At 43.0% G+C, this 24,850-nt stretch overlaps 1 protein-coding gene and 1 non-coding gene across 2 annotated transcripts in view; one reads left to right on the plus strand and one right to left on the minus strand.

Annotated features, from left to right (window-relative positions):
* Positions 1-24,850, minus strand: part of LOC105482500 (ring finger protein 144B) — a 198,764-nt gene that overhangs the window by 150,048 nt on the left and 23,866 nt on the right. The window lies entirely within an intron of this gene.
* LOC112426799 (U6 spliceosomal RNA) lies at positions 19,774-19,876 on the plus strand. The gene has a single exon (XR_003018208.1). It is a non-coding gene; the product is annotated as a U6 spliceosomal RNA (small nuclear RNA).

Below are 24,850 nucleotides of genomic sequence, written 5' to 3' on the forward strand. Positions count from 1 at the left end.
AATGGTGATTGCCAGAGGTTGGGGAGAGAAGGAAATGGAGAGTTGCTATTTGTGATTATGAAAAAGTCATTCACTGGCTGGGCACAGAGGCTCATGCCTGTAATCCCAGCATCTCTGGGAGGCTGAGGCGGGAGAGTTGCTTGAGCCCAGGAGTTCAAGACCAGCCTGGGCAACACAGTGGGACTCTGTCTCCACAAAAAATACAGAAATTAGCCAGGGATGGTGGTGCACACCTGTGATCCCAGCTACTCAGGAGGCTGAAGTGACAGGATCGCTTGAATCTAGGAGGTCGAGGCTGCAGTGAACCAAGATAGTGCCACTGCACGCCAGCCTAGGAAACAGAGCGAGACCTTGTCTAAAAAAACAAAAAAGAAAAGAAAATTGCACTGAATTGCACACGTGAAACTGGTGAAATGGTCAATTTTATATTATGTATATTTTACCATAATTAAAAAAAAAATACAACAAAAGAAAATGTTTACACAGGGGGATAATCTCACCCATTCCTCCCCAACCCCTACCTTCCCCATTCCTCACTGAAACCGGTTTTAGTCCTAGGACTTCAGTATCTATTCATACTCTCTGGTTCTACTGGGGTGGACATATTTATCACCCCAAAGGAGCCTGGCTCCTGGAGCAGCCCCTGGAGGGACACAGAGAGAGCCTCCGCCACCTCCTGAGTTGGTCTTAGAGAACGAGTCCACCAGGGAGCTGAAGCAACTTTTCCTCCTTGCATTTTTCTTGTTTTCTCCAAAAGTGGACCCCATTCCTCCCACTCTTGTTCCTCATGCTCCTCTATTCCATCCCCACGCCAAACTCTCAAGAGCTGGATGACTGAGTGACCGTGAACCCCCATTCACTATTTTCAGGTAAACCATAGTGTAACATAGACGAATCCATTTCCAACCCTGAGCAGATTCTACAGGACTCTTGAGAGCTGAAATGGGATTCATTAAATAATTGGGCCAGCCTCTAGGAAAAATAAAAAAAATGAAGTGCAATTTTCCCTACTCCTTTCCCATATGCTTAGTATCTATGTAACATAATTCTTTTTTTTTTTTTTTTTTTTAGACAGAGTCTTGCTCTGTGGCCCAGGCTGAAGTGCCGTGGCGCGATCTCGGCTCACTGCAAGCTCCGCCTCCCTGGTTCACACCATTCTACTGCCTCAGCCTCCCGAGTAGCTGGGACTACAGGCTCCTGCCACCATGCCCCGCTAATTGTTTGTATTTTTAGTGGAGACGGGGTTTCAACATGTTAGCCAGGATGGTCTTGATCTCCTGACCTCGTGATCTGCCCACCTTGGCCTCCCAAAGTGCTGGAATTACAGGTGTGAGCCACCACACCTGGCCTGTAACATAATATTTATTCATTCATTCATAGAGATATTATTCACTAATTATTATCCACGCAACTGTGTTGCATAGTTGCACAATACAATGGTTAACAGTACATTATCTATGCACAGCACGTGTGACCCTGGGCAGTCTCTTCAACACCAACTGCCTCAGTTTCCTCATCTACAAAGTGTAAATAACAGTCATACCTATCTCATAGAATTGTAATAAAAAATTAAGTGTGTCCTGTGTAAAAGGTTTAGGAAACATACCTAGCACATCAAGAGCACTCAAAATAAGTTGTTATCTGAATCCGTTAATCATACTAAATTTTCATTGCTCACTAACAATGTGTGACTTTTTTATCCCAAATGTTTGACACTTTTGACAACTAAAGGGCACTTCTGAAGATTTTAATCTAAAGTAAAACAAACAGTATTATCGTAGCCACTCCAGCATGGGAAGGAGGAACACGAAGACATTTGTATTGCATTTTTCCATGTTCTAGGAATACCAATGTATAAACCATCCACTGCTGAAACTTATAACGTCAATCTGATATAGTAAGTTTCCTTCTGTAAATCAAAGCAGGATTCTTAATTATAGTCTAAAGCGCCCTCTAGTGTTCTTATGCAAAAACTCCCAGGATAATATGCCATCCTTACAACTAGAGTCTTTTTCTGCCCTGGACATTACTGGTTTAGGGGTATTGTCCTGCTGTTTTGTCTGCTTTAACATTTCCCTGGATTGTTTCACTTTGATGGAGAGTCACCATTAATATCTGCACTAAAATAAGCTAGGATTGGTTTAGTAGCCCTTTATATTTTCAGCTTCTACCATGGTCTTGTCTAGTATTGTATGAGACACAAGCCAAGATGCCACATGTGGTTAAATCTGTAAGGCGGCTAGTATTGACCCATTTCTATTTTCCCCAGTCCTTTCCACATGCAATGGAACTAACACGTTTCCCTTTCAAAAACAGCAAGGCACTGTTTACAAAAAAAAAAAAAAAAAAAAAGACCCTCAGACAAGAGCCTCCAAGTTCAACTCTGTGTCCAAGGACAGCACTTACGGTGGCAAGAGAGCTCTCCAACAGCTGCTGCCCTGAAGCCTTGGGACTCACCGACTAGGTCTGCCATGGCCCATGCTCAGGTTTATAAAATGCATACAACTGCCAAGGCACAGCTGCTGGGGTCCCTGAGATATGTGAGAAATCATAGGTTAGGGGTGTGAGGAATATGTGCAGGGAAACAAGGCTGAAAGTACTGCCTTAGGACATAGAGAAACCAATCTGGCCAATATGATTTGGTCATTTCTTCTATGAGGTGCATCTAAAAGTATTGTGTTATTATTTGGTGGTGATTTTTTATTTTGCAAGAAATCTTTCAATAACAATATACTCAAAAGTGAAAGTTTAAGCCAGGTTCAATCACTCACACCTGTGATCCCAGCACTTGGGAGGCCAAGGCAGGAAGATTCTTTGACCCAAGGGGTTTGAGACCAGCCTGGGCAACATAGCAGAATCCCGTCTCTATTTTTTAAAGTAAATAAATAAAAGTGAAAGTTTACACTTCATAAAATATTAAGTGAGGAATTTTTCTATCCTCAAGTAAGTTGATGAATGTGAAATTGCATAAAATGTCATCATTTGCTACTCTCCACACCCATGGAGGACATATGGTGATATCCTCCAAATGAATATCCAGAACAAAATGAAATCACCAAAGTGATATCCAGAACCAAATGAAAACCCCAAAACACAAATCTGAAGAAGTTTTTTGTTTTCTTGGGTTGTTTTTTGTTTGTTTTGTTGTTATTGTTGTTGTTTGAGACAGAGTCTTGCTGTGTCGCTCAGGCTGGAGTGCAGTGGTGTGAACTGGGCTCAGTTCACTGCAATCTCTGCCTCCCAGGTTCAACCGATTCTCCTGCCTCAGCCTCCCAAGTAGCTGGGATTACAGGCGCACACCACCACGCCCAGCTAATTTTTCTATTTTTAGTAGAGGTGGTGTTTCACCATATTGGCCAGGCTGGTCTTGAACTCCTGACCTCAGGTGACCCGCCTGCCTCGGCCTCCCCATGTGCTGGGATTACAGGCGTGGGCCTGAAGTGTTATAATCTACATCAAAAATTAGTAGTGGCCAGGTGCAGTGGGTCACACCTGCAATCCCAGCATTTTAAGAGTCTGAGGTGGGAGGATCACTTGAGGCCAGGAGTTCAGGACCAGCCTGGGAAACATAGCAAGACCTTATCTCTACAGAAAAAAAAAAAAATGCTAGGCAGGTGTAGTGATACACACCTGTAGTCCTAGCTACTTGGGAGGTTGACATGGGAGAATCTCTTGAGTTCAGGAGTTGGAGGCTGCAGTGAGCTATAATTGTGCCACTGAACTCCAGCCTAGGCAACAAAGCAAGACCCTGTTTCTATTTTTAAAAGAAAAATAAAATTAGTAGCTATTTTGGAAACCCTGTACTTAAAGTTTACAAGTTATTACATGCAGCTATGGAAGGTGATCATACGACATTTCAATCCAGTAATTATTGTCCTACACTGACTTTGCCAATTTTTATTTCATGCTTTTGTGTTCATGTACCAAAAGTGAAGCAAAACCTATAATGTGTTAAGATTGATAGCAGAATTCTATACAGTGTTACTAAGGCTTCACCTAGAAAGAAAGATCAATTAATTCCAATAATGGTTTAACTTTTTTATCTACTTCATGGAATCAATGTAAAGCTTCTGGAATTGTTGTCTGTTTAAGATGAAACATATCGGCCGGGCGCGGTGGCTCAAGCCTGTAATCCCAGCATTTTGGGAGGCCGAGACGGGCGGATCACGAGGTCAGGAGATCGAAACCATCCTGGCTAACATGGTGAAACCCCGTCTCTATTAAGAAATACAAAAAACTAGCCGGGCGAGGTGGCGGGCGCCTGTAGTCCCAGCTACTCGGGAGGCTGAGGCAGGAGAATGGCGTGAACCCGGGAGGCGGAGCTTGCAGTGAGCTGAGATCCGGCCACTGCACTCCAGCCTGGGCGACAGAGCGAGACTCCGTCTCAAAAAAAAAAAAAAAAAAAAAAAAGATGAAACATATCTGACATAATTGTGAATCTTGCTATAAATTTAGTTTAAATTTTCAATATTTAAGATAAAAGCATTTATTTCTGCAGTGATAATCTATATAAACATTTTGGTGGAACATGATATCATGGTAAAAATAATATCTTGGCCAGGCGCAGTGGTTCACACCTGCAATCCCAGCACTTTGAGAGACCAAGGCAGGCAGATCATGAGGTCAGGAGTTCAAGACTGGCCTGGCGAACATGGTGAAACCCTGTCTCTACTAAAAGTACAGAAAAAAATTAGCTGGGTGTGGTGGTGCGTGCCTGTAATCCCAGTTACTTGGGAGGCTGAGGCAGGAGAATTGCTTGAACCCAGGAGGCAGAAGTTGCAGTGAGCCGAGATCATGCATTGCACTCCAGCCTGGGCAACAGAGCAAGACTCCGTCTCTGGGGGAAAAAAAAAATCTTCTTAAATTAAGGCATCTAGGTGGGGCACAGTGGCTCACACCTGTAATCCCAGCACTTTGGGAGGCCAAACCGGGCGGATCACAAGGTCAGGAGATCGAGACCATCCTGGCTAACATGGTGAAACCCCCGTCTCTACTAAAAATACAAAAAATTAGCCAGGCATGTTGGCAGGTGCCTGTAGTCCCAGCTACTCGGCATGCTGAGGCAGGAGAATGGTGTGAACCCAGGAGGTGGAGCTTGCAGTGAGCTGAGATCGTGCCATTGTACTCCAGCCTGGGCAACGGAGCTGAAACTCCGATTCAAAAAAAAAAAAAAAAAAATTAAGGCATCTAATTTTAAAGATGCAGAACTATAATTGAAGTTGGTTACAGTGTAAACAGAGTCATAATTTCTCCAAAGAAGTTGCATTATTGTATCAATTGCAATGAAACCATATTTGTAAAAATTTACAAATTTTGAAGATGCCAACTAAACTACAAAATTTTCGTATAAAGTTGATAAGTTGATGTTGATTGCAAAAAAAAAAAAAAAAAAACCAAAACATTTCAGCATGGCAGTACTGAGCTTTATTTCCTTTCTGCTACCCATCGTCCATTGGAACTATTTAGTAAATCAGCTGTTGTCTGACCAATGATACTGAATTTTATCATAAATTAGTCCTCTAGATTTAGGGTGCGTTTTGTTCAATATCAGTTAGAAATTTTAATCAAAGAATTCAAGGAGCATCAAAAAACTCCTTGAATAAGGAGAAGTTAAAAATAAGTCTATTTTAGAAAAAAAGCAGTATTGGCTGGGCGTGGTGGCTCACACCTGTAATCCCAGCACTTTGGGAGGCCAAGGTGGGTGAATTACTTGGGGGCCAGGAATTCGAGACCAGTCTGGCCAATATGGCAAAACCCCATCTCTACTAAAAATACAAAAGTTAGCTGAGTGTGGTGGCACACGCCTGTAATCCCAGCTACTCGGGAGGTTGAGGCAGGAGAATCCTTTGGACCTGGGAGGTGGAGTTTGCAGTGAGCCGAGATTGCACCACTGTACTCCAGCCTGAGTAACACAGCAAGACTGTGTCTTGGAAAAAAAAAAAAAGAAAAAGAAAAGAAAAAAAATGCATTCTTCCAAAAAATGCCAGCGTCAGAAAAATGACATGATATTTGAGACAGATAAGACTAAAGTCCGGGTGCGGTGGCTCAAGCCTGTAATCCCAGCACTCTGGGAGGCCGAGGAGGGCAGATCACCTAAGGTTGGGAGTTCGAGACCAGCTGGAGGAACATGGAGGAACCCCATCTCTACTAAAAATACGAAATTAGCCAGGCATGGTGGCGCATGCCTGTAATCCCAGCTACTCAGGAGAATGAGGCAGGAGAATCACTTGAACCCAGGAGGCAGAGGTTGCGGTGAGCCAAGATTGTGCCATTGTACTCCAGTCTGGGCAACAAGAGCAAAACTCCGTCTCAAAAAAAAAAAAAAAAAAGACTAAGAAACTGATTAAGCATGTACTATGTAACAAAAACAAAGACTAAGAAGCTGATTAAGCATCTGCTATGTAACAAAAATAATCATACCACTTATGTTATTTTCCTCATTCTGATAAGACTAAAGATTTTTTTATTTTGCTTTAATATACATAGATAGTTGTTACTTTTTAGAAAGAATTTCATTTTCAAAAGTTTTTAAATAGAACTATATTTTATTGGCCTATGCATATAATAAAACTAATTTATCGGTCAATATATAAATAATTTAGAAATTATATTCAAACATATGTAAATTATATTGTATGTATTATTTTAGTACTTTTTCTAAGTGTACTGGTTTGGAAAATAAATTACCCTAAAAAGAGCTACCAGGCTGAGCATGGTGGCTCACACCTGTAACCTCAGCATTTTGGGAGGCCAAGATGGGTTGATCACTTGAGGTACAGAGTTTGAGACCAGCCTGGCCAACATGTTGAAACCCTGTCTCTACTAAAAATACAAAAGTTAACCAGTCATGGTGGCGGGTGCCTGTAATCCCAGCTACTCAGGAGGCTGAGGCAGGAAAAGAACCAGGGAGGCGGAAGTTGCAGGGAGCCAAGATCACGCCACTGCACTCCAGCCTGTGCAACAGAGTGAAACTGTCTCAAAAAAAAAAAAAAGAGAGAGAGAGCTACCATTTCTTAAGAGCTTACTATTTATGAGGCACTGTGCTTGAATCAATTTACTGTCTACAACCGTTCTGAAAGGTCGTTATGAGCATCTTCGTTTCACAGAAAACTCCACCTGATGATAGTAAGTGCAGTACAAGAATGTGTCTCCAGTCTCAGCCCACACTCCCCATTCACCATCTTCTACTACATCTTTCCCTACATCAACAGGACACACTACTGGCCCACCAAAGGTGGAATGCCCTTCCAGTTAAGAACCACGAATTCAGGTCCATCTTGGCCTCTGACCCCATCACCCATGTGCCAAGGCTGTGCATTTTCAGGGCAGCTAGCACATTTTGGAAGGCAGACTATAGCTATGTGAAAATAAATAAAATTTAAAAGCTGCCAGAACCCAGAAAACACCTTGAGAGAGACGTGACTGTGATCTGAGTCACGTAGCATGTAGCTGTAACTTCTGCTTCTTAAATTACATCATGTCTCTTCCTCATTGTTCTTGTTCTGTAAATGACCGGGAAGGACCAGAGACAAGACCTCTTCCCCTTCCAATCACTGATCTTTGTTCCAGATTAACTGCCTCCTTTATTGTCCTTCACCTAATTCAACCCAGATGATGCAAAAATCTTCAGCATGGAATGTTAAATATACCTTTCTTGAAAGAAAAAGACAACCTCAGTTCATCAGATCATTGTAACTATGTATTAATCGTTATATAGAAAGATCACGAAATTCTATTACGTTTCCTTAAACTATGTCTATATAAAGGGTACCAAGATTCTACACTTCGGAACACTGGCTTCCATTCTTTGGAATATGTGCATCTTGGGTGGTTGAGTGGTCATCTCAAAGTTTGCACTTGAATAAACTCTCTTTGAATTCTGACCCTTTTGGTTATTTTAGGTTGACAGCTCTAAACCCAAGCAATTAATGACCCTTATACCTAAGAGAGTCACGCTTACCCCATGTCTTTCAAACTACACATGTCTTTTGTATGTGTAACCTCCAGTTCTGGAAAATCTTTCTTTATTGTTACTTTAAATAGTATCCTAGACACTCGAGGGGCAGACCATAATGTATAGCTCTTGCATTAATGTGAATTAAATGGTATTTGACCTCAGATCTTAGCATCGCTAAAATTATAAATTCTTCATCTCTGGCTATCCTATAATATAGACTATGCTATGAAATGTAACAATAAAAGTATAAGTTTTGTACTATATTTAGCACTTGGTACATATTCCTCTTCCTCTGTCTTTAAGTGTCATTCTTGAGACTATGAACTCTTTTTCTTTTTTTTTTTTTTTTTTGAGATGGAGTCTTGCTCTTTTGTCCAGGCTGGAGTGCAGTGGCATGATCTTGGCTCACTGCAAGCTCTGCCTCCTAGGTTCAAGCAATTCTCCTACCTCGGACTCCCGAGTAGCTGGGACTACAGGTGCGTGCCACCATGCCCAGCTAATTTTTGTATTTTTAGTAGAGACGGGGTTTCACCATGTTAGCCAGGATGGTCTCAATCTCCTGACCATGTGATCCACCCACCTCAGCCTCCCAAAGTGCTGGGATTACAGGCATAAGTCACTGCACCTGGCCTTTTTTTTTTTTTTTTTTTTGACAGGGTCTCACTCTGTCACTCAGGGTGGAGTGCAGTGGCATGATCATAGCTCACTGCAGCCTCGAACTCCTGGGCTCAAGTGATCCTCCCACTCAGCCTCCTAAGTAGCTGGAACTGCAGTTACGCACCACTATGCCCAGCTAATTTTTTTTTTTTTTTTGTAGAATGGGGTTTCACCATGTTGCCCAGGCTGGTCTCAGATTTCTGGGCTCAAGCACTCTACCCGCCTTGGCCTTCCACAGTGCTGGGATTACAGGTGTGAACCACTGTACAGGTAAACTCTTAAAATACCATTGTGTTTAACCTAGGTACTTATTTTTCCAATGCTTTCACCGTATTTTAATTGTTTCAGTTATGTCTTATATGTACAAAAGGTTTCCCCTCAAAAAGAAAGACATTATTTAGTAGACAATTAGCAATATATGCTAGCAGATAGTGAAAATACATAAAGTACCTGTTAAGTAGATTACTCCAAGGATGTAACTACCTAGGATAATAGATTAAAATGTTACCTAGACTGGGTGTGGTGGCCCACGCCTGTAATCCCAGCACTTTGGGAGGCTGAGGCAGGCAGATCACCTGAGGTCAGGAGTTTGAGACCAGCCTGACCAAAATGACGAAACCCTGCCTCTACTGAAAACATAAAAATTAGCTGGGCATGGTGGTACGTGCCTGCAGTCCCAGCTACTTGGGAGGCTGAGGCAGGAGAATCACTTGAACCCAGGAGGCAAAGGTTGCAGTGAGCCGAGATCGTGCCATTGCACTACAGCCTGGGCAACAAAGCGAGACTCTGTCTCAAAAACAAATAAATAAAATGTCACCTAATAAAAATGATATAATAAATGTTGGGGACTCGGGGTGGGGAAGAAGAGACAGAGGGAGGTGAGAGATAAAAGACTACACATTGGGTACAGTATACACTGTCCAGATGATGGGGGCACCGAAATCTCAGAAATTACCACTAAAAAACGTACCCGTGTAACCAAAAACCACCTGTTCCCCAAAAACTTTTGAAATTAAAAATAAATAAATAAAATGTTGCCTAAAAGTAAGACGTTTGTGTTGGATTTAGATATCTCCCAAATCCTAATATGGTTTGACTTGAGACAAAGATATGATTGCAAATAGTCCATTAGGGAGGTAAGGGATGGCTGGTAGGGGAGCAGGAAAGGGAAGATTGCTAATTAAGCATGTGTTGTTAAACCAAAGCTAGAATTTAACCTCAGCAGGAAACGCTGAAGGCAAACATAGCCCTTACACTCATTCCTTCCAGGGATGGGGGATCTGGAGTAATTATACCCCAACTCCCATCAGCTCCTGATTGAGGACTTCTGGGGGTTGGTGCGAACTCCCCAGCATTTCCAGATACTACCAGTTGGAACTCTAAAACACAATGGAATAACAAGGTCTTAAAGGAAGTGGGCAGGACACTGAGAGCATCTGCTACATCCCTCCAAGCCTAAAGTACTTTCTCATATCCAGTAATTAAGTAAATACCATCATGCTGCCTGCCCACCCTACATCTCACAAAAAAAACAGACAAATAATGGTCAAAGTCTAACAGTGATGGGCTTTAAAGTAATTACAGCCAAGGAAGAGAATTCTAAATTAAACATTCCCAAACAAACAAACAAAAATTTAGGCCGGGCACGGTGGCTCATGCCTGTAATCCCAGCACTTTGGGAGGCCGAGGCGGGTGGATCATGAGGTCAGGAGTTCAAGACCAGCCTGGCCAAGATGGTGAAACCCCGTCTCTACTAAAAAATACAAAACTTAGCTGGGCGCGCTGGTCGGCGCCTGTAATCCCAGCCACTAGGGAGGCTGAGGCAGGAAAATTGCTTGAACCCGGGAGGCGGAGTTTGCAGTGAGCCGAGATCGCGCCACTGCACTCTAGCCTGGGTGAGACAGCAAGACTCTGCCTCAAAAAAAAAAAAAAAAAAAAAAATTTAAAACATAAAATAATTTAATATTATTACATGAAAAGGACAGAAATCTAGATTTTATATTCCAGCTGGGAGCAGTGGCTCACGCCTGTAATCCCAGCACTTTGGGAGGCTGAGGCGGGTGGATCACATGAGATCAGGAGTTCAAAATCAGCCTGGCCAAAATGGTGAAACCCTGTCTCTACTAAAACTCCAAAAATTAGCTGGGTGTGGTGGCCCACACCTGTAATCCCAGCTACTTAGGAGGCTGAGGCATGAGAATCACTTGAACCCAGGAGGCAGAGGTTGCAGTGAGCCGAGATGGCGCCACCGCACTCCAGCCTGGAGACTCTGTCTCAAAAAAAAAAAAAAAAAAAAAAGAAAAGAATACGTAAACATTTTATATTTTATATTCTGTTAGACTTTGGGCTGCAAGTTATTTGAGAAAAAGCCATGAAATTGGCCCTATTAAAATATAACAAGGATTTCTCAGCCTAATCCAAACAGTGTCGATGAATCATTTCTTGATTGAGCTTGAGGTGCATATAAACAACTAGAAGCAATTCAGCTGTGTATTTCAATGCTTCAATGAAGGGAAGGCTTTGCCCACTGCTCCCTAGTTGATCCAAATGGTTTTTTTTCGGCGGGGGGGGGACGGAGTCTCGCTCTGTCGCCCAGGCTGGAGTGCAGTGGCCGGATCTCAGCTCACTGCAAGCTCCGCCTCCCGGGTTCACGCCATTCTCCTGCCTCAGCCTCCCAAGTAGCTGGGACTACAGGTGCCCGCCACCACGCCCGGCTGATTTTTTTGTATTTTTTAGTAGAGACGGGGTTTCACCGTGTTAGCCAGGATGGTCTTGATCTCCTGACCTCGTGATCCGCCCGCCTCGGCCTCCCAAAGTGCTGGGATTACAAGCATGAGCCACATCGCCCAGCCTTTTTTTTCTTTTTCTTTTTAAAGAGAAAAATCAAGGTTTTTCTTTTGTTTTCGTGTGTTTGTTCGGTTGGTTAGTAATTTACAGACTATGCAACAGTGCTGTTCCCCAATATATGCATAAGGCAGGACAGAGTGGGATTTGTTTGCTTGCTTGTTTTGGAAACATACTGATGTTACTTACTGAGCCTCCAAAGCACTCCCTATCTGTGGCTGCCCCCAAGTTCAGGCAGATGAGCATTCTGAGAGCTGCTCAAAGGAATACAGTTTTTTCTAGGTATCAGATGGCAAGCCTACAATCTGTTGAAGAATTTCTCACCTAATTTTCACCTCTGTATATTACTCACCAATTTTACATCGATTCTGTCCTCCAAAAAAATGATAAGCATTCCCATGGTCACATCCTGGGTGGATCTTAAAGAGTATTGGAAATAGCACATGCAGCTGTTAGCTTCTCCAAACACACAATCCAAAGCATTTAAATGCCCAGTCTGCAATGCTGGCAGTGAAAGACAAGAATAACAGTTACTTTTTATACCAAAGATAAATACCGGATGATGCCTGAAAAAGGCAGGGTCAGCCTAACTCATAGGCAGAGAAGAATACCACCAATGTCAAGGGCAGGAAAAGCTCCCTGGGAAGGACGCACAGGCTTGACTAATTAACAGTCTTTTAAAGGAAAGAGCAACATGGTTTTGTTAAATGTTGAAAATACTGCCCTCAACTGCTTTTTGGCGTGGTGGCTCACGCCTGCAATCCCAGCATTTTGGGAGGCTGAGGCAGGTGGATCACTGGAGATCAGGAGTTTGAGACCAGCTTGGCCAAAATGGTGAAACCCCATCTCTACTAAAAATACAAAAAATTAGCCAGGCGTGGTGGCGGGCCTTGTAATCCCAGCTACTTGGGAGGCTGAGGCAGGAGAATTGCTTGATCCCGGGAGGCGGAGGGTTCAGTGAGCCCAGATCACGCCACTGTCGTCACTCCAGCCTGGGCAACAAGAGCAGAACTCCGTCTCAAAAAGAAAAATAGAGCCGGGCACAGTGGCTCACGCCTGTAATCACAGCACTTTGGGAGGCCAAGGCGGGCAAGATCATGAGGTCAGGAGTTTGAGACTAGCCTCGCCAACATGGTGAAACCCTGTCTCTACCAAAAATACAAAAATTAGCTGGGCGTGGTGGCGCACACCTGTAATCCTAGCTGCGTGGGAGGCTGAGGCAGGAGAATTGCTTGAACCCAGGAGGCGGAGATTGCAGTGAGCTGAGATTGCACCATTGCACTCCAGCCTGGGTGACAGAGTGAGACTAAGGGAAAGGAAGGGGAGGGGAGGGGAGGGGAGGGCAGGGCAGGGCAGGGCAGGGCAGGGCAGGGAAGGGAAGGGAGATGAACAGGATTTAAAACTCTTCAATAAATACAGTGAATAATAAAACACATGTTTCAAATTTGAGCTGTATGGAAGGGGGATGAGTGTGATGAAGAGGGAAAAAACATTGATACATGTGTTAAGTGAAGCTAAAGCTACAAAAGATCAAGTATATCGTCCGGGTATGGTGGCTCACGCCTGTAATCCCAGCAATTTGGGAGGCCGAGGCAGGCAGATCACGAGGTCAGGAGTTCGAGACCAGCCTGGCCAATACGATGAAACTCCGTCTCTACTAAAAATACAAACATTCTCCTTGCATGGTGGGGCGCGCCTGTAATCCCAGCTACTCAGGAGGCTGAGGCAGGAGAATCACTTGAACCCGGGAGGCGGAGGTTGCAGCGAGTCGACGTCTTGCCACTGCACTCCAGCCTGGGTGACAGAGTGAGACTCCGTCTCAAAAAAAAAAAAAAAAAAAAAAAAAAGTACCGTAATTACAGACGGTGGCGGTAGCTGTTTAGGAAACAAAGGGCTTAGACAAGGGGAAGAGAGTAGCGTGGTCAGAGAAAGCCTGTCTAAAGAAATAGTTAAGGCCGGGAGTGATGGCTCACGCCTGTAATCCCAGCATTTTGGGAGTCTGAGGCAGGTGGATCACGAGGTCAGGAGATCGAGACCATCCTGGCTAACACGGTAAAACCCCGTCTCTACTAAAAAATACAAAAAAATTAGAGGGGGGCGGTGGCGGGCGCCTGTAGTCCCAGCTACTCTGGAGGCTGAGGCAGGAAAATGGCGTGAACCCGGGAGGCGGAGCTTGCAGTGAGCCGAGATCGCACCACTGCACTCCAGCCTGGGAGACACAGCGAGACTCCCTCTCAAAAAAAAAGAAAAAAAAAAAAAAAAGAAATAGTTAAGCTAAACTCCCCAAGAATCACAGTGAATCCTATGAAGAAGCATGGAGAAACAGCCCTACTGCAGGTATACCTTGGTGACCTCAAGCTGCTCAGTGTTGCTGGAACTGAGGAAGAGGTGGAATGGAAACAGAGGGTTGGAGGTGGTTGGAGAGATAAGCAAGTGCCAAATCCCTTGGGGACTTGAAAACCAATGATAAGGATTTGCATAATCTCAATACAAGGAAATTTGCATAATCTCAATACAAGGAAAGCCGTGAAAAGATTTTAAGCAGTATGGGAGAGAAAGAAGTATGGGATTTACACTTTAACTTGATCACTCTTACTGCCCAGTGGATTCAAGAGTGAGAAAAGGTTAGAAGGTAGTCTCTGTCTTCACTGTCATCATCATTCACTCCCTCCTCCTGCCACTTTCACCTCTGCATTGCTGACCCCCAAAATCCCCACAGCATTATATGCTACCCACAGGACAACACTGCACCTCCGCAAAGGCCTAATAATCCCTGTTCATTCAGCTTCCAAATTCCTGCAACCTTTTGCCCCAAAGCCATGAACCCATCCAGACCCTCTTACTAGGCATCCTGCCACACAGATCTCTTGTTCTATAGCTCGCATCAGCCTCCTCTGGGAGGAAAACCCCAGATCCTCCACTATGACCATCTCTTTTATCCCTCTACTCACCTCCTAGTTCAAACTCATGCCACCTTCTGTGTTCCTGGAACTAGATGTCATAGTGTTTTCTTTGCAAACAATTTGAATTCATGACACCATAAAATGCCTCACGTTGAAAGGAACTTTAGAGATATTCTGGTTTAACCTGCAGGTTTTTATGACAAAGAAACAGGCCTGGCATGGTTAGAAGATTTTTCTGAGGTCTCTGAAGTTAGGGAGTGGCAAAGCAGGACTAAACCCTGGGCCTCTGACTTCCTAGTTGGAGTTCCTTGCATGATTTTAAAGCAATTTCTAAAAACACGGCAGAGTGAGGGTGCCTCATGTTTTATAAAACACTTCAACACCTGCTATCTCGTAGAATCACGGCAGCCCCCAAGTAATAGATATAAATTGAAGCTGACAAAGACGGAGTGCTGAGAGTGTTGCTAAGCAGGACTTACACTCAGGTGTTGTGGATCCAAGTCCTGCCAAAACTACAAAAACTTTCCAATTGTCAGAAGTTAGTCCTGGGCATCAAAATTAGAGGTTTCCTATTTCTGCTCGTTATTATTGGTTAATGACGCCTTTGTGTGTATTAGTTTTACATTCCTCTGAAGACCACATTTTTTACAGCCCTATCAAGCTCTATTTGCCCATGTAATTATCGCTATTTTTCCTTTTTATTTATTTTTTAATTGACACATAATTGTACATATTGTGACAACGCTGGAAGGTTGTCAGTCTACCGGAATGAGGGCAAGGAACACCTGGACCACTCAGGGTGGAAAACCGCTTAAAGGCATTCTTAAACCACAGTGGTATTTTGATATATGTATATAATTTATAATGATCAATTCAGGGTAATTAGTATATTCATCACCTCGTACATTTATTATTTCTTTGTGTTGGAAATATTCAAAATCCTCTCTTCTAGCTGTTTTATTTTTATTTATTTCATTTATTTATTTATTTATTTATTTTCCTTTTTTTGAGATGGAGTCTCACTCTGTCACCCAGGCTGGAGTGCAGTAGTGCGATCTTGGCTCACCGCAACCTCTGCCTCCTAGGTTCAAGCAATTCTCGTGCCTCAGCCTCCCGAGTAGCTGGGATTACAAGCGCCCACCACCACACTTGGCTAATTTTTTTGTATTTTTAGTAGAGACAGGGTTTTACCATGTTGACCAGGCTGGTCTCGAACTCCTGACCTCAGGTGATCCACTCGCCTCGGCATCCCAAAGTGTTGAGATTACAGGCATGAGCCACTGCACGCAGCCCCTTCTAGCCATTTTAAAATATACAGTAAGTTAATGTTAACTGTAGTCATCCTACAGTGCTGATAGAACACTAGAATTCATTCCTCCTATCAGTTGTTTTCTTTTTCTTTTTACTTACTTGTTGGGAACAGGCTCCCAAAACTGGCCATAAACAAAATCTCTACAGCACTGTGACATGCTTTTTTGTTGTTGTTAATATTATAAAATATTCTTTTATTATTATTATACTTTAAGTTCTAGGGTACATGTGCATAACGTGCAGGTTTGTTACATATGTATACTTGTGCCATGTTGGTGTGCTGCACCCATTAACTCGTCAGCACCCATCAACTCGTCATTTACATCAGGTGTAACTCCCAATGCAATCCCTCCCTCCTCCCTGCTCCCCATGATAGGCCCCGGTGTGTGATGTTCCCCTTCCCGAGTCCAAGTGATCTCATTGTTCAGTTCCCACCTATGAGTGAGAACATGCGGTGTTTGGTTTTCTGTTCTTGCGACAGTTTGCTGAGAATGATGGTTTCCAGCCGCATCCATGTCCCTACAAAGGACACAAACTCATCCTTTTTTATGGCTGCATAGTATTCCATGGTGTATATGTGCCACATTTTCTTAATCCAGTCTGTCACTGATGGACATTTGGGTTGATTCCAAGTCTTTGCTATTGTGAATAGTGCCGCTGGCCATGACACCCATGCTGGAAGGTTGTCAGTTTACCGGAATGAGGGCAAGGAACACCTGGCCCACTCGGGGCGGGAAAACCCCTTAAAGGCATTCTTAAACCACAAACAATAGCATGAGGGATCTGTGCCTTAAGGACATGTTCCTGCCTCAGATAACTAGCCAGACCCATCCCTTTATTTCAGTCCATCCCTTTGATTCCCATAAGGAATACTTTTAGTTAATCTACAATCTATAGAAATAATGCTTTTCACTGGCTTACTGTCAAGAAATATGTGGGTAAATCTCTGTTCGAGGCTTTCAGCTCTGATTTCCCACTCCACACTCTATATTTCTGTGTGTGTGTCTTTAATTCCTCTAACGCCACTAGGTTAGGGTCTCCACGACCGAGCTGGTCTCGGCATTTACTTATTTATTTACTTTTTAATAGAGACAGGGTTTTGCCATCTTTCCCAAGCTGATCTCAAACTCCTGGGCTTCAGTGATCCTCCTGCCTCAGCCTCCCAAGGTGCTGGGATTACAGGCATGCGCCACTGCATCTGGCCTGATGATTTTATAATTGTTAACCACTCTCCCTCTCCCCCCTTCCCCACTCCCCTACCCAGCCTCTATAAATGACTATTCTACCCTCTACTTCTATGAGATCAACTTTTTAACCTTCCACATATAAGTGAAAACATGCAATGTTTGTCTTTCTGTGCCTGGCTTATTTCACTTATAATGTCCTCCAGGCTCATCCATGTTGCCGTGAATTATAGGATTTTGTTCTTTTTTATGGCTGAATAGTACTCCATTGTGTGTATATACACCACATTTTCTTTCTCCATTCATCTGGTGATGGACACTTAGGTTGATTCCATATCTTGGCTACTGTGAATAGTGCTGCCATAAACATGGGGGTACAGTTATCTTGAGATCAGATTTTTTAATGTGGTTAAGGAAGAACTTTGTCCAATATGGAAGTTGATTGGAATGAGGGTAAGGGTTTCTGAGCAGGAGAGAAACTTAAAGAACAAACATAATGAAGAAAAGAGATGCCCTACAGGTTTACACCTGTAATCCCAGAACTTTGGGAGGCTAAGTTGGAAGGATTGCATAAGCCCAGGAATTCAAGACCAGTCTGGACAACATAGTGAGACAGCATCTCTACAAAACAAAAACAAATTAGCCAAGCAGGGTGGCATGTAACTGTAGTCTCAACTACTTGGGAGGCTGAGGCAGGAGGATTGCTTCAGCCCAAGAGGTCAAGGCTTCAGTAAGCCGTGATTGCAACACCACTGCATTGCAGCCTGGGTAACAGAGCAAGACTATATTAGAAAGAAAGAGAAAGAAAAGAGGGGAGGGGAGGAAAGGGAAGAAGGAAGGGAAGAAGGAAGGAAGGAAGGAAGGAAGGAAGGAAGGAAGGAAGGAAGGAAGGAAGGAAAAGACAGGAAGGAAGGAAGGAAAAGACAGGAAGGAAGGAAGGAAGGAGGGAAGGAAGGAAGGGAGGGAGGGAGGGAGGGAAAGACAGAGAGGAAGGAAGGAAGGGAGGAAGGAAGGAAGGAAAAGACAGGAAGGAAGGAAGGAAGGAAGGAAGGAAGGAAGGGAGGAAGGGAGGAAGGGAGGGAAAGACAGAGAAAGGAAGGAAGGAAGGAAAGAAGGAAGGAAGGAAGACAAAGGAAGGAAGGGAGAGAAAGAAGGAAGGAAGGAGGAAGGAAGGAAGGAAGAAAGGAAAGAAAGAAAGAGAGAGAGAGAAAGAAAGGAAGGAAGGAAGGAAGGAAGGAAGGGAAGGAAGAGAGAAAGAAAGATGCAAACTTTACCAAGTTTGTGATTTGGGCTAGAGTCAGATGTGGATGCAGATCCAACACCAGTATGGCAACTACTGTTAGGAGGAAATACGCTCTAAAACTGGTTTTCTTGTTTTAAGCGCAAGTTACCACAGCACAATTTCACCATAGCAAAAGAATGGAGATGGTCTCATGGATTCATTATTAAAATACTTGAAGTATATACAAATTGGATTCTTTGAATTATTTTTTCCAGCTCATTTGAGGTTTAGAGTTTCAAATCCAATGTCAAAAATATTCTCAGTGACAAAAAAAAAAAAAAAAAATGTCCTTCTCAGTTGCTTTGCAGGATGTGGAAGAGATTACTGCTTCAGAGGAAATATATTTTGGAATGCATTGCATCCTGATGCTACAATTAGTTCTATTCTTGTTCTGAAAATGGAAAGGGTCAGGGGCTCTGCGTAACTGACATTTAGCAGCAGCGGCAGATGCAAGCTGGCAGCTAGCACTCAGCCAGGAGAAGTGGCTTGCTTTTGCCATCCGAGCCCAACATAGACAAGTTAACGGAACACTTATGCAAGAATTATTGTTTCCTTGTTCTTTTATTTGCTTTTATTTTGATGAGCTCAAACATTTTTCCCAAACATCAGACCTATTATTGTCAACATTCCCTTAGGGTGTGCTAGGTACAGTTACTTACATGTTGTAAAACCTCCCAGGCCAGGCGTGGGGACTCATGCCTGTAATCCCAACACTTTAGGAGGCCAAGGCGGGCAGATCACGAGGTCAGGAGATCGAGACCATCCTGGCCAACATGGTGAAACTCCGTCTCTACTAAAATACAAAAACTTAGCCAGACATGGTGATGCATGCCTGTAATCCCAGCTACTCAGGAGGCTGAGGCAGAGGAATCACTTGAACCCGGGAGGCAGAGGTTGCAGTGAGCCGAGATTGCGCCACTGTACTCCAGTATGGCGACAGAACAAGACTCCATCTCAAAAAAACAAAAAAAAAAACAAAACAAACTCCCAAATGTGAACGAAAAATACCTGCACTTACCTCAGATGTTAAGTACTATAAGAATATAGTTGATTCCCTTTGTGAGTAGTTGCTAAGAGAAATCTTGTGGGTCTATTAATTAAAAGCCCAGAATAATGTAATTATTAGGATTTTCTTAATATTATTCACTGAACCTGAATAATAGTCTGAGAAATGAATATGATAACAAATCAAGCAAACAACATTACTTGCTTTTAGAAGGCTAAAATTAAATGTCTAAAGTAGCAAGTGTTCTGCTGAAAATAATCATGCAAAATGCACATATCTTGCATACCATCAAATCGGACCATTTTTCAGGGCATCCTCCATTATTGCATTCCACCCCATTCACACTCCTTGGCAAGTAAGACACCCAAGTTGTGACATGCAGATTCTGGTTTAGCTCAGCTGAGTGCTGTGTGAGTGTGGTGGCATAGATGAGTCAGCCAGATACCTCACCCCACATGCCTCTCATACCTATCCAGTGACCCCAAGATCTGTATATTGGCTAGCAAATATACAGAAAGCTTACAGCACATTACCTTGGCCTTGGGGATTTGTTCATTCTTCAAAGTCAACTGAAATCTGGAGACACTGAATCATCTTCTCCAACACTGCACTACACTACACTAGCATGCTTGCTTCAGCAGCACACATACTAAAATTGGAACAATACAGAGGAGATTAGCATGGCCCTTGCGCAAGGATGACACGCAAATTCGTGAAGGATTCCATATTTTCAAAGATCGAGTGTTCTCATGCATAAGTAGGAGCTAAGCTATGAGAATGCAAAGGCGTAAGAATGATACAATGGACTCTGGGGACTCAGGGAAAGGGTGGGAGTGGAGTGAGGGAAAAACGACTACAAATCGGGTTCATTGTATACTGCTCAGGTGATGGGTGCACCAAGATCTCACAAATCACAACTAAAGAACTTACTCATGTAGCCAAATACCACCTGTTCTCTAAAAACCTATGGAAATAAATAATTTGTATATACAAGCCAATATTTAAAAGCAAGGAGGATTACTGGTCTAAGACGGTAAGATTATATCTCTAAGATAACCATTTCCAGTCTTTTAAGGCACTGAATGGTGTACATAGGATTTTTAATAAGAATTCCTATGACTGAGTACTGTTTGTGTTCATGTTAGGTTATTTTTATTTCTTTGGGTAAGAACACTAAAACTGCCTTTGCATTTAAGATTCTGACTGGGTGTGGTAGCTCACACCTGTTATCTCTGAGCTTTGGGATGCCAGGGCAGGAGGCTCGCTTGAGGCCAGGAGTTTGATAGCAGCCTGGGCAGCATAGCAAAACCTCATCTCTACAAAAAATGAAAAAAAAAAAAAATGTCCAGGTGTGGTGACATGCACCTGCAGTCCCAACTACCCGGAAGGCTGAGGCAGGAGGATCCCTTGAGCCCAGGAATTCAAGGCTACAGTGAGCTATGATGGCACCACTGACCTCCAGCCTGGGTGACAGAGCAAGAATCTGTCTCTTAAAAAAAGCGGGGGGGTGGCAGGGTGGGGGAAGATTCAGATGAAGCAGAAAATGAAAATAATGTTTTAGGAATGCAAAATAGGCTGGACGCAGTGGCTCACGTCTGTAATCCCAACATTTTGGGAGGCCAAGGTGGGTGGATCACCTGAGGTCAGGAGTTCAAGAACAGCCTGGCCAACATGGTGAAACCCTATGTCTACTAAAATTTACAAAGAATTAGCTGGGCATGGTAGCAGGCACCTGTAATCCCAGCTAAGGCAGGAGAATCGGTTGAACCCTGGAGGCAGAGGTTGCAGTGAGCTGAGATTGAGCCATTGCACTCCAGCCTGGGCAATAAGAGCAAGACTCTGTCCATCTCAAAAAAACACAATAATTTAAAAAAAAGGAATGCAAAATAAGTAACACCAGTCAAAATGTCACCGCTCTGCTTTCTTAAAAATTGAATTTTATATAAACAGCATTTTATTTGCCATTGAATTAAAACAAGGCTCAGTATAATTGAATAGGTTTATATTTTCAGGCAGTTTCTGATTCTGTGAAAAGTATACTTTATAATCAAGAGTACTGACAACATTATGAGCAACTTTCCTTATCATCTAATATCTCTGATAAAGAGTATGATGCTACAACACTAACTCTAGTAGTGAACTGCAGTATAAAACATTAATAAGCAAAAACTTAACAATCCAGAAGAGTGTCTACAAAAAAGCAAACAACTGGACTGGCTTCCATAGATCATCTAGTCCCTTTACAATTTGTTAACAATGAAATTAATATAATTAAGATGGCACCTCTCGGCCAGAGGCTATGGCTTTGTGGCTCTGTGCCCGGCTTACTTTTTGTTCTAAGAAGACAGAAGTCAAAAAGCCAGAGTAAGAAACCAGTGATACCACTTTACCATCAGGACACATGACAATTGATCCTAATGGTTTTTTCACTTGAGCCTTCTAGCCAAAATTGACTTGCAAACAAAACATTCCGAAATATTTAACAGCTGAACCTTTAAATGCAGCCATTTTTGCACTTCCATCCGAAAAAAAAAAGAGGCTGGCCAGGCACAGTGGCTCATGCCTGTAATCCCAACACTTTGGGAGGTCAAGGCTGGTGGATCGCTTGAGTCCAGGAGTTTGAGACCAGCCTGGGCAACGTGGCAAAAACTCATCTCTACAAAAAATACAAAAATTAGCTGGGTGTCGCGGCATGGACCTGTAGTCCCAGCTACTCAGGAGGCTGAGGTGGAAGGATTACTTGAGCTTGGGAGGTCAGGGCTTCAGTAAGCCATGATGGTGCCACTGCACTCCAGCCTGGGTGACAGTGAGACGCTGTCTCAAAAGAAAAAAAGAGAGAGAGGCTAATGTTGAACCTGTCAATATTTTTCCAAAGTCTTAGAACTCAGTAAGACTAAGGTACATTTAGATAAAGCTGAAAAACCTCATCCACATCTCTACAAGAAAATGTTGGTAAGACTAAAAAAGCAAGTTAAACAAAACAGGCACAGTTCCACGACATCCTTGGGAAACATTTTCTGAATACTAAAAAGAAACAATTATTAAATACAATAAAAATACATTTAAATATCAGAAAAACCTGGAAAGTACTTTTTTTTTTTTTTTTTTTTGAGACAGAGTCTCACTCTGTCGCCCAGGCTGGAGTGCAGTGGCGCTATCTCGGCTCACTGCAAGCTCTGCCTGCCTCAGCCTTCTGAGTAGCTGGGACTACAGGCACGTGCCACCACGCCTGGGGAATTTTTGTATTTTTAGTGGAGACAGGGTTTCACCGTGTTAGCCAGGATGGTCTCGATCTCCCGATCTCATGATCCGCCCGCCTCAATCTCCCAAAATGCTGGGATTACAGGCATGAGCCACCGCGCCCAGTGAAAGTACATTTTAAAATTCATGGCTAGTACTCACAGAAGACATAGGACCCTGAAGGTACAAAACATCATGTTTCAGGGCAGTTCAAGTTTCAGATGAATCCAAGTATTCAGTACTCTTTAAATTGTTATACCAAGATACCTTTAGACTTAGTTCTTATATTTTAAAATTGTGTTTAAGATCCCTAACCCAAAATAGCTAGCAGCATGTTACTTGATTTCCTGGAACTACAGATTAACAGAGCTAGAAAGATATTCAAGATGATTTGTTTCAACACCTATTTATAGATAAGTGAGTGTCCTGAGATCCAGATAGATGGAAGGTCATGCAGTGGCAAGATGAAAACCAGGACCCAGATTCCTTGACTCTTAATTTACTGAATCCTGGTTGTAATTTTAATTTTGAGATTGATTTTGACAGTAATTCCATGCTTAGTTTACTACCACAGGAGATTAAAAAAAAAAAAAAAAACTGCAGTGGAGAATAAAGATAACAGCTACAGATACTTTCCCTCCTCAAAAAAAAAAAAAAAAAAAAAAACACCCCCAATAAGCAAAAAAATTTTCGTATTACTTTTTTTGCCCTACATTGCCAAATGTGTGGCCTAAATTCATTTCCCTTTAATGCCAAAGCCTAAATTAGAAGCATTGTCTTCCTTTTAAGAAAACACCCTTAATCTGAGGTTACAAATAACCCCAAAATCCCAGTGGCTTAAAACAAAAAGGGCTTTCTCAGTCATGCCAAATGTCCGTGCTGGTTCAACAGGGGATGCTGCGGCAAGTAAACACTCAGAAACAGATCCCCAGAAAGCTTCATGGATTAAGAACCCCTACTCAGTGTATGTTAATTACCTTGATTTAGCCATTCCACAATATATACATATATCAAAACATCATGTTGTACACCATAACTACATACCATTTTTATTTGTCAATTTAAAAAATAAAAAAATAACTTAGAGGTGACGTACACTTCTGCTTGCAAATCACTGGTCAAACTGATCACAACGTGCCATCCAACCACATGGGGTCAGTAAATGCAATAGTAGAAAGCAGTGGCTGGGGGTAGGGGCTCACGCCTGTAATCCCAGCACTTTGGGAGGCCAAGGAGGGAAGATCACTTGAGGCCAGGAGTTTGAGATTAGCCCAGGCAACACAACAAGATCCCTGTCTCTACAAAATTTAAAAATTAGCCAGGCGTGGCTTCAGCCCCAGAGTTCAAGGCTGCAGTGAGCTATGACTGCTCCACCGCACTTCAGCCTGGGCAACAGAGTGAGACCCCAACCCTCTAAAAATCAAAAAACAGAAACAAGAAGACAGAAAGCCGGAACATATTTGGAGAACAGCATAACTATCATACTCTATATTTCTGAAACATAAAAAACTGAATATTGACCCCCTCTGATTGAATACACAACAGTTTATGAAATACTTAATTTTTAAATCATAAGCCAAAAGAAGCTAAAGAGAATGTCACGAAGAATCAAGAGCCTCCTGCAATACCCTTTGTTCCACCACCAGCTAACTGATGACCCTGGCAGGTCACATCAGTTTCCTCATTTGTAAAATATGTAATGGGTGAGACTAGATGATTTCTGAGGTCCTATCTGGCCTTATAAGACCTACAGTCCTCAGTGGCTCACGCCTGTAATCCCAGCACTTTGGGAGGCCGAGGAGGGCGGATCATGAGGTCAGGAGATTGAGACCATCCTGGCTATGGTGAAACTCCGTCTCTACTAAAAATACAAAAAATTAGCCGGGTGTGGTGGAGGGCACCTGTAGTCCTAGCTACTTAGGAGGCTGAGGCAGGAGAATGACATGAACCCAGGAGGCGGAGCTTGTAGTGAGCCGAGATCGCACCACTGCACTCCAGCCTGGGCAACAAAGCGAGACTCTGTTTAAAAAAAAAAAAGACCTACAATCCTAATTTACATGAATTTATGAGAGTATTCAGAAGGACTCTTTACTGAATTAGCAATACTAAATATTTTCTCTTAAAAATGCAACAACTAGGCTGGGTGCAGTGGCTCACACCCGTAATCCCAGCAATTTGATAGGCCAAGGTGGGCAGATCACTTGAGGTCAGGAGTTTGAGACCAGCCTGGTCAACATGGTGAAACCCTGTCTCTACTAAAAATACAAAAAATTAGCCAGGTGTGGTGGCGGGTGCATGTAATCCCAGCTACTCAGGAGGCTGAGGCAGGAGAATCTATTGAACCCGGGAGGCAGAGGACGCAGTGAGCTGAGATCTTGTCATTGCACTCCAGCCTGGACAAGAGCAAGACTCCATTTCAAAAACAAAAACAAAAAAAGGCCGGGCTCGTGGTGGCTCACGCCTGTA

This window comes from Macaca nemestrina, chromosome 5 (genome assembly GCF_043159975.1).
Source record: "Macaca nemestrina isolate mMacNem1 chromosome 5, mMacNem.hap1, whole genome shotgun sequence".
Lineage (NCBI taxonomy): Eukaryota > Metazoa > Chordata > Mammalia > Primates > Cercopithecidae > Macaca > Macaca nemestrina.